The sequence below is a fragment of the Lactuca serriola genome, chromosome 7 (genome assembly GCF_051521515.1).
Source record: "Lactuca serriola cultivar US96UC23 chromosome 7, Lser_US96UC23_V15, whole genome shotgun sequence".
NCBI classification, from domain to species: Eukaryota; Viridiplantae; Streptophyta; class Magnoliopsida; order Asterales; family Asteraceae; genus Lactuca; species Lactuca serriola.
This window is the reverse complement of record NC_136414.1, coordinates 204,370,161-204,380,782: the sequence shown is the minus strand read 5'-3', so window position 1 is coordinate 204,380,782 and position 10,622 is coordinate 204,370,161.

Below are 10,622 nucleotides of genomic sequence, written 5' to 3'. Positions count from 1 at the left end.
GCATATTTTCAGTATGGCAATTACGAGACATCTCGGGGCAGGATCCGGTTTGGGATCGGGATCAGGAGAGGGTGATCAGGATGGATCAGTACCACCCGAGGTCATTGGTCAGATGAGTACGGATGAGTTGGATGCCAGGATTCATGAGATCCTGCATGATGAGGTTGCTGCTATGTTCCGTGCTACTGCGAAGCCCCCTACTTTCGATGGAGTTCAGGATCCGATCATTGCTATAAGATGGTTGTTAGACGTGGAGGGTTGTTTCTTTATGTGTTCATGCCCTGCGGATCAGAGGGTCAGGTGTTCCCTAAACCTTTTGAGGCTCGGGGCGAAGGATTGGTGGAGGTTGACTACAGGATCTTATTCTGATGCGCAGCAAGCTGTGGTTACTTGGGATCAGTTCCGAGAGATGTTCAGCACTCGTTATGTTCCACGGGGAGAGAGAGAGAGAGAGAGAGAGAGAGAGAGAGAGAGAGAGAGGTTGGCTCTGGAGTTCCTGGAGCTGAAGCAGGATTCAGATTCGGTGATGGAGATCACCAGGATGTTTACTAAGAGGGCGATGTTTCGCCCGGAGTTTGCTTCAGAGCAGGCTCAGATGTCCCGATATATGAGTATGCTCAAGAGGGACATCAGATAGTTTGTGTCCACACAGAGGTGTGATACCTTGTTAGAGCTGCAGGAGGCCGCCAGGCTGCGAGAGTTAGAGATGGAGTTGCAGTTACGAGAGCAGAGGCAGGCCCCGGTGCAGTCACAGCCAGCGCTGAAACAGTCCAAAACCGTTGACTCTAGGGTTGGAGGTCAGAGCAGCCGTAGTTGTGAGAAGTGTGATGTGAAACCCCGAAATTTCCACTCAGTCAAACCCTAAAAGTCAACCACTCCGTATCATAAGTTAATGTCATCATTTCTTATTTTTAAGAAATTTAAAGTTCGTTTGATTATTTTAATATTATTTTTAAACGAACGGGTGAAAGAATGTGTCGTCTCGGGTTTTGAATTTTAAAAACCGCAAACACCTCGCGTCTTACAAATTCTCGACCAAACTTTTATGTTTGGGTTGAAAAATCACCCAAAAACCGTGAACTCATACCTATGTATGAGTTTACTCCCCAAAAACTAGTCATTCTTGAGTTCACTCCCCAAACACCAAAAGAGTAAACTCCAAAATATCCTCTCAAGTATCATCCAAGTTTTTATTCAAAATCTTCAATCTAGTAAGTGTTTCTAGCCCTTTCAAGTTAGTATATCACTTAATCTAGTGATTGTACATCCTTTAATCCATTCATTTATGTGTTTTGACTAGTTTTTCCAAAACATCAAGAACACACACTAGTGTTCTTGGACTTAAAGTTCATTTCAAGCTTCCACAATGTAAGTACCTTTATCCTAGAGTCGTTTTAAGCTATCTATACATGTTTATACCAAGGAAAAGTCCCAAGAACACCAAGAACAAGGTGTTCACGGTTTTGGGAGGCTCTCAAAACCATAAACACCAAATATAGTGCCTTAGGGTGCTTTAGGGTGTCTAGATGCTTCACAATGCCTTAGGGACTTGTCTAGATCCTTCCTTGATGAGTGTATCACAAAAAAGCACAAAAATCCAACATTTATATGTGTTTATAGTTTGGGGATCTCCCAAAACCGTAAACACCTTAAAAGTTGTGTAAATGTCCCATAAATGGCCCATGGTTGTTCCTTATGGCTAGAATCTAACCTAGACTAGTGCCATGTTTGAGCTAAGGACTTGAAAACCGCCAAATACCAAACTTGTGAGTTTAAGGTAGTAAACTCATGAGTTTAAGGTAGTAAACTCATGGAGAAATGGTCCTTAGACCGTAAACTCCATTTAGGAGTGTTTTGATGCCACACAACACTTCCTAAGGCTAAATCATGAAGTAGGAATGCTTGGAATAGCTTAGAAGACTTCAAACCAACAAATGGTCTTAAAGTGTAGAGTTTACAACCGTAAACCCTTGATTTTACTGCCGTAAACTCCTTGGGTAATGGTCATGAAAACCGTAAACTCCAAGGGAGTTTACCCTTGAACCCCAAACACACTAGCCTTTCCCTACAACACTTAGATGCAACCCTTGAGACTTATAACACTTGTATAAAGTGTTTAGCATGTCCTAGAGTGTCTTAAATTTTTTTATTAATTGTTTAATGTCTAATTGTTTATATACATATATCTTTATTTGTTATTAGGATCTTTGTACATGTCTAAGTCTTCACTTGACACCAAGCACTTATCCGACACTTCCTTCCGATCCACTTGCTACAGGTGAGTTCATACCCCTTAATCAATGTTTTAACTGTTTTTAAATGTTTTATGGGGGGATACAAGTGGAGTTATGCTAATTATTATATCAATCACATGTGATTAATAAGAAGCATTCAAATGATTGGCTACTTATTAGCCGTTTTATCAAACAGTTTCCATCAAATGTTTTTCTTAAACATTTTATATGTTTAAAACTCCTTATTAAACTGTTCATTTTACTCTGTATGTTACATTTCAAACTTATTTACAATTGTGTTTTAAAACAAATGTTTCTTTATACTAAACGGTTTTATCAAACCCATGCCTTCAAACCGTTTTATAGATTAACATCAAGCCGATCTTTTCTTAGATAATAATTATGTTCAAAGGTTTTACAAAACTTATTTTATGTTTTTATGTTATAAATTGCATGCCTATATATGTATAGTTATATAAGAAATGTTGAAAGGACGTAGGAAGGCTATCCACCCTGTTTCCTTTTCCTCGATTTGGATGTGGTCTGGTGGGATATCAGGTATCCGTCCGAAGGTCGTTTAAATATTAGTTATATATCATGTGTACATATATAGTCATAAAGGTCCTTCCAGTTCATCCAATGCCCTTGGGTAGCAAGGGTATACATCCATGTCCATACGTACCAGTTAGATTACTAGTAAACTACCATATGGGTAGTTTAGGAAGATACTAGAACGCGATATCATACAATGAGTCAATTCATTCATGAGTCAATACTTTCTAGAACATTACAGTACATTACTATACTTGCTAGATAGAGAGAGCATACATTACAGCTAGAGCATTACAGTACATTACTATACTTGCTAGATAGAGAGAGCATACATTACAGCTAGAACATTACAATACATTACTATACTATTACATAAATATGTTTACATGATCACACTTACATGAGTACGCTTACATATACATAGAACAGACGTCACTAGGTGCTATAGCATGGAACCAGTTCAGGATCTAACTATACCGATGAATCACAACACAATTGTGATATTTATATCGAGTATACATGATCATAGTAATGTGGATGCTCACGGCTTGCACACATGAAGGGGTCGTGGATAGCTCCCAAAATCCCTTTGACAGGGGAGCGTATAGCATGGCCATCACATTATACCTTATCCCTCAAATAAGGCAATTGAGTACCGATGTAGTTATTTATAACAAATGCTACAGTACTTAGAAGAATTACCCTAGACTTTAGGTAATTAGTACGGTTGTAGTTCGACACTACACCATAGTACAATTTCATTTTCCCATTGCATTCACTTCGTGAATATTCACACGACGCACGGTAATGTAGAAAACTATATTTTTGGTTAATGATAGTCAGACTTGGGAGAATACACACTCTTACTAGAGACACACAGACACTAGATGCCTTGGTAGAAGGCTACATAGAGATCCATTAAGTCGTGGTAGAAGACTCCCTGTTATAATAGTAGGAATCATAGGGATTTCTAGGGTTTTTCAAACATTTACAGTTGTTTTATAAACATTTTTATACTTACAATTCATATACATTTTTATACTTACAGTTCATATACATTCTCAATACTTACAATTCATATACATACAAATACTTACTTACAAATTAAGACACTAAAATACTTATGATCTCACCAGCTTTAAAGTCGATACTCTCTTTCAAAATAACTTGTATCCTCGGGTCAACCATAGACAGGTACCGATGCAAGGTTCAAGGAAGATGGTGCTCGTTCAAGACTCATCTTTCATTTTGATTTATGCTTTAGTGTTTATCAAAATTTGACAGAACACACTTGTATAATAATTATATTATTAATGCAATGGATGATGTTGTTGCTTGTTTACTACTTTTCATTGTTGTGATACTGTACATGACGTCCTCCGCCCCAGAACGTTTCCGTAGTTCATGGTTTTGGGGTGTGACATGTGGGAAGGGTCATGTCGGAGTTTGTAGGTCCGGTGGTGCTTGTCGCAAGTGTGGGAAAGAGGGGAATTATGCGAGGGATTGTCGTCAGTCGGTCCCGGCTCAGGATATGAGGATCTATTATCATTGTCATCAGGTTGGACACTTAAGGGTTAATTGTCCACAATGTGTTGCAAGACCGGTGCAGGCTCCAACACTGGCCACTTTGAGGATTATGGGTGGAGGTCAGGGTGGAGCGGAGCCTCCAAGGGCTCAGGTACATGCTTTCCAGCTTACAGCAGAGGAGGTCAGGGCAGAGTCGGATGCAACTGTGGGTATGTTTCCATTTTTGATATCTTGTTATTTGCTGATTATGTGGTATTGTAAATTTGTTCGCCTTCTTCGCATGATTTATAGTATGATTGGGGATCTTAGTAGTTAGGAGTTGTAGTTGGTTAGCGTTCAGGAGGATTCTTGTTCGAAAGATAAGGTATATGATATTGTTGATTGGAATAGCAACTGCGTTGCGAGAAGTGTTCAGTTGAGATTCGAATTTCCTTGGAGGTTGGGATGTGCGATGTCGGGAGAGTGACTTGTGGAGGGTGCTCACTCCGAAGGGATTTAGTTTCGGAAGAAGAGGGGGGACTTTATCAAGTGAGATCGATCGACTTATGTCGGTTTGTCAGCGGAAGTTAGTAGTTGGTACACTAAGTGGGGAGAATTGGAAATTCTCCGGTAAAACAGCAAGTATCCAGGGTTGGTTAGTTGCCTAGATTTATCCGTGTTGTTAGTCGAGAGTGTGGTATTATTGGAGCAAGTGGTAGACATGTGAGGTAGGGAACAGACCATGGTTTCAGGTAAGGTAGTTGGTCGATGTGAGGCCTGGGTTTAGGCCACGGAAAGGATTCCAGGAACAAAACTGGAGTTCGAAACCCCAAGAGGGCTAGAACAGACTGCATGGGAGAGATTCCCGGGAAGGACGATTCAGGGTGACGTACAATAGTTTTGAGCAGTCCAGATAGACTGAAGGCCGGAAGGCGTACCAGTCAGCCTGAAGGCTCGGGGAATGGTCCAGACAGGCTGAAGGCGCAGGAGGGTGGTCCAGATATGTTGAAGGTTCTGAGAGTGGTCCAGATAGGCTGAAGGCCTAGAAAAGCAGTCTAGTCATGCTGAAGACTCTGTATGTGTTAGTGGATCAGTATGAGGAGAATGATTGAATATGTCGCCATGTAATAGTAATCGATATGGTCTGGCCCCAAGTATTGATCATGATGATGGAGTTGGCTGGAGGCCGTGCGTGGGCCTATTTAGTTATGTGTTCGGTGTAACATCCCGGAATATCAAGAGTAAAGTTGAAGGGCTAAAAGAGTAATTTGGGAAGGGGAACGCGGCGAGTCCATGAGGGGACTCGGCGAGTAGGGTCGCGACTTTGGTCGCATGTTAAGTGGCCGACTCGGCGAGTAGGCGCTGAGTAGAGAAAACCCTATTTCTCGGGGTTGAGCCTTATATAAAGAACATAACATCCTTTCCCCCAGCCTCTCTACTCTCTCTTAAGTCCAGAAACCCTAGTTGTCGTGTGTGAGAGGATCAAAGTGCATTTGGAGGCTTGAAGAAGTGATTGTTGAGGAAATCTTGAAGGTTAGGAGGCTTGGAGCAAGGGGCTTTGCTTAGATTCGGGTTTCATTGTTGTTGGGGCTTCCTTTTGAGGTATTAACTCGTTCTTGGGCTGTTATTCATATAGATGCATCATTTTGGGGTTTATGGGGAATCATATCTTGTGATGTTTTGAGTTTGGAGGTTAGATCTGAGGTTGCTACCTCAGATCTAGAATGGAGAAGGATTAGAGTGCATGAAAGTCCCTGTTTATGAGTGATTGAAGGAGCTATCTTGTCCCAAACCCAAACCCTAGAGTGAAAATGCCTAGATCTCTTTGGATTCACGTAAAGTTTGCCACTTTACGTGATGGATGAGTTGCAGGAGGCTAGATCTACGTTTTGGATCAATTGCATGGCCTGGAATGCTTCTGTATGGAATGAGATCGAGAGGCACTCTGCGAGTCACAAAGGTGTACTCGGCGAGTTGCTTGAAGATAGGCTGGAACTCAGCGAGTTGGAAGAACAACTCGGCGAGTTGGATAAAGATGGCCTGGAACTCGGCGAGTTGGAAGAACAACTCGGCAAGTAAGTTGAAGATAGCCTTAGACTCGACGAATCTGTTCTTGGACTCGGCGAGTCTTGTCGAAGAGTCCCAATCTTTTCTGGTTGAGCCGAGAATCGGCGAGTCAAGGGATGACTCGGTGAGTTGTGTGTGAGTGGACTCAAAGTTGTTGGACTCGGCGAGTCTCGGGGTGACTCAACGAGTTGAGTCGCGGATTGGGGAATTTCTGAGCATGGGGACTCGGCGAGTCATCAGGTTGACTCGGCGAGTAGAGTCAGTCAAGGGTTGACTTTGACTATGACCAAGGGTTGACCAGTGATTTCCAAGGGTATTTTGGTAATTATTGAGTTCAGTGCTTTGGTGTTGTTCAGTGGAGGAGTTCGTGTCGGAGTTTGGAGTAGCGGGATCTTATCTGTTCAGTCGGCAGTTTCGAGGTGAGTTATCCTCACTATATCAACAGGGTCTAAGGCACCAAGGCCGGCCCTTTATCGGATTGAGATCTGGGTATTTGTTGTATGTTATTGCTTTGATATGTTGCATCCTGGTAGCTAGGATGGTATATGTTAGAGACCTGGTTGAGATCGGTATCCTGAGATGTAGGGTGATGTTATGCTAGTGACCGGTTAGGTCGGTATCCTGGTTAGGATGATGATATGTTATGTGATCTGTTGATCGGTTTGTTGACTGTGAATTATTATACGATTGTATGTTTATGTGCACATGGTTGTTTGGACTGGAGTTGGGTTGAGGCGGGTCCTACTTTGTTCTGTAGGCCAAGATACCCAGGGCGGACCGGTTGTCCCGAAGGCTCAGCGAGCGGTCCGGATAGGCTGTAGGCCCCAAGAGGGCGGATCAGACGTGCCGAGGCTCAGAGAGTGGACCAGGCCAACTGAAGGCCCAGTGCGGGCGGACCAGTCATACTGTAGACTCGGAGAGTGGACCAGGTGGATTGAAGGCCTGGTGCGGGCGGACCAATCACACTGAAGACTCGATGTATGTGGCTAGATTCGGAGAATGGACCAGGTGGATTGAAGGCCCGGTGCGGACGGACCAATCACACTGCAGACTCGAGGTATATGGCTAGACTCGGAGGGTGGACCAGGTGGACTGTTGGCCGATGCGGCGGACCAGTCACACAATAGACCCGAAGTGCATGGCTGTTCTGTGATCGGATATGTTATGACATGTTATGCGTGTATGATATATGTGGTTGGTATTTTGGGGATATCTCACCAAGCTTCCGGGCTTACAGTTGTGGTTTTATGTTTTTCAGGTTCTTCAGGAGACCGTGGCAAGGCGAAGGCATGATCGTACCGCTCCTCATGTTTATGTTGTGATGTGATTCTGGGAATACTCTAAATAAATTGTATTGAAAACCTTTTTGTAATAATTTAATGAAATCGGGTTGTTTTTGAAAAGTTTAAATTGGTTGGAATTTTTCGGTCGTTACAAGTTGGTATCAGAGCCTTGGTTTGAGTGAATTGGAGGAACACTCGTGTGACTCCAGTCTCAAACCGAGGAGAGTTTTCAAAAGAGAATTTAAAATGGTTTTCAAAATGAGTAAAGGAGCACGCGGAGGTACGATCAGCCGGAGCCAGTAAGTAACCCCCAAAATACCATACATGATATTTGTTTTTGAGCTTTGATAGAACAGCATGCTAGTGCTAGGCTAGGGATCTTTAGGATTTCATGATAATGCTGCCTAATTTGTGATGCCTGTAGCCTAGGGTTTCCTTGTGAGAGATTTCCAGTGTTCCTCTAGTTGTGAGGGTTGAGCCCTTGTTTGTATGTTTACTCTAGGGCGTTGTGGTAGTACTTCATAGAAATATAGGTAGGTGTGGAAGGTAGTATGGGCCCGTACTACTGAAAGCATAGGACCCATACGCGTATCAGGGAAACCATGACCTCTAGGGTGGGGCTGAGAGTTGGTTCCCGGGTTAGTGGGAAGTGTCTGAGATTTTGTGGTGTTATTTCAGTATAGAGATTCCGAGACATGCTGGGAGTGGATCCGGATCAGGATCCGAAGCAGGAGAGGGAATTCTGGGCGCGTCAGTACCGCCCGAGGTTATTGGTCAGATGAGCACGTGCGAGTTGGATGCGAGGATTCATGAGATCCTGCATGATGAGGTTGCTGCGTTGTTCCGGGCCGAGTTGCCGGAACTGTTTGGGTCGATCAAGACCGCCATGGTTGAGTATTTTGATGAGCGCTATGCAGCTCTCACAGAGACGGCTGCCGCGGCGGCTACAGCGGCTGTAGCAGCGGCAGGGGGAGGAGCTGGTCGGGGTTTTCAGTATCGGGACTTCGATAATACGAAGCCTCCCACCTTTGATGGAGTTCAGGACCCGATTGTTGCTATGAGATGGTTATCGGACGTGGAGGGGTGTTTCTTCACGTGTTCATGCCCTGCTGATCAGAGGGTGAGGTGTGCTCTGAACCTATTGAGGCTCGGGGTGAAGGATTGGTGGAGATTGACCACGGGGTCATATTCGGATGCGCAGAGGGCTGCGGTTTCATGGGATCAGTTCAGAGAGATGTTCAGCACTCGTTATGTTCTGCGGGTTGAGAGAGAGAGATTGGCTCAGGAGTTCCTTGAGCTGAAGCAGGGTTCGGAGTCGGTGACTGAGATCACCAAGATGTTCACTAAGAGGGCGATGTTCTGCCCTGAGTTCGCTTTGGAGCAGGCTCCGATGTCTCGATATCTGAGCATGCTCAAGAGGGAGATCAGACAGTTTGTGTCTACGCAGAGGTGCGAGACTTTGTTGGAGTTGCAGGAGGCCGCCAGGTGGCGCGAGTTAGAGATTGAGTTGCAGTTGCGTGAGCTGAGGCAGGCTCCGTTGCAGTCGCAGTCGGCGCCGAAACGGTCCAAGACCGTTGATTCTAGGATGGGAGATCTGAGTAGCCACACTTGTGGGAAGTGTGGGAGGAGTCACACCGGAGTTTGTAGGTCCGGTGGTGCATGCCGCAAGTGCGGAAAGGAGGGGCACTATCCGAGGGATTGTCGGCAGTCAGCGCCGGTTCGGGATTTGAGGATTTGTTATCATTGTCATCAGGTTGGACATTTGAGGGTCAACTGTCCACAGCTCGCTGCAGGGCCGGTGCAGGCTCCAGCACCGACCACTTTGAGAATCACGGGTGGAGGTCAGGGTGGAACGGAGCCCCCAAGGGCTCAGGGTCGTGTTTTTCAGCTTACAGCAGAGGAGGTCAGAGCAGTGCCGGAGGCAGTCACGGGTATGTTTCTTTCTTGATGTCTTGTTATCTTGTGTGTATTGTGGATTATTGTTTATCTGCTGGTTTCATTGTGTGGTTTTCGGTGTGGTATTTGTTGTTCTTTGAGAGTTATGGTATGGTTATGGGTTATTGTTTGGGAATTTCATTGGTTATTATTCATGAGGGTTATTAGTGGAATCTGGCATTGGTCGGAATGCCTGGTAGCATCTGCTTTCTGAGGAGTGGTTAGCTGCAGATTGAGTTTCTTTCGAGCGGGATGATCAGTGTGGAAATGTGATTTTTGTGAAGGTTGCTAGTGCTAGTGGAAAATCAGTCCGCGTGTAAGTGTTGGTTTTGTGCAGGGTTGTTTTGGGAGGTCAGTGATAGCGACCGGTGGTTGATAGTCAGTGCCCTAAGTGAGGGAGAATTGGAAAATTCTCCGGATGATCGATGAGTATGTGAGATTGTTGAGCTGTCTGGGACTCAGTAGTGTTCTGTCAGCCAAGAGCGTAGGCTGACATGAGTAAGTGGCAGGCATGCGGGGCGGAATACAAACCAAGGGTACTTATTTGCGGAGGGTCTGGGATCAAGCCGGGATTGAGTTGTGTGATGGAGATAGAGTTTGGAACCCCTAGAGGGCTAGAACAGTATGCATGGGAGGATTTTCCGGAGAGATAAATCGGAATGAGGAATGCTGGTTGAGCGGTCCGGATAGACTGAAGGCCGGTCGGCGTACCAGTCAGGCCGAACGCTCAGAGAATGGTCCAGCCAGACTGAAGGCACTAGAGGGCGGTCCAGATTGGTTGAAGGTTCTGAGAGTGGTCTAGATTAGCTGAAGGCCTGGTGAGGCGGTCCAGTCATGCTGAAGACTCTGCAGGTATTGTTAGATCGGTTCGAGGATATGGTTTGTGTATGTTGCGGTGTGATAGCATTAGAAGTTCTGGCCCCGGGTATTGATCTTGATTAGTGGAGATAGTGCATGGGCTTGAGAGTCCCTGCGAGCAGAGTCAGAGCATGTGTGTTGGATGGATAGCGGTTACGCTATGAAGGAGTGGTGTAGCATTGGGCGA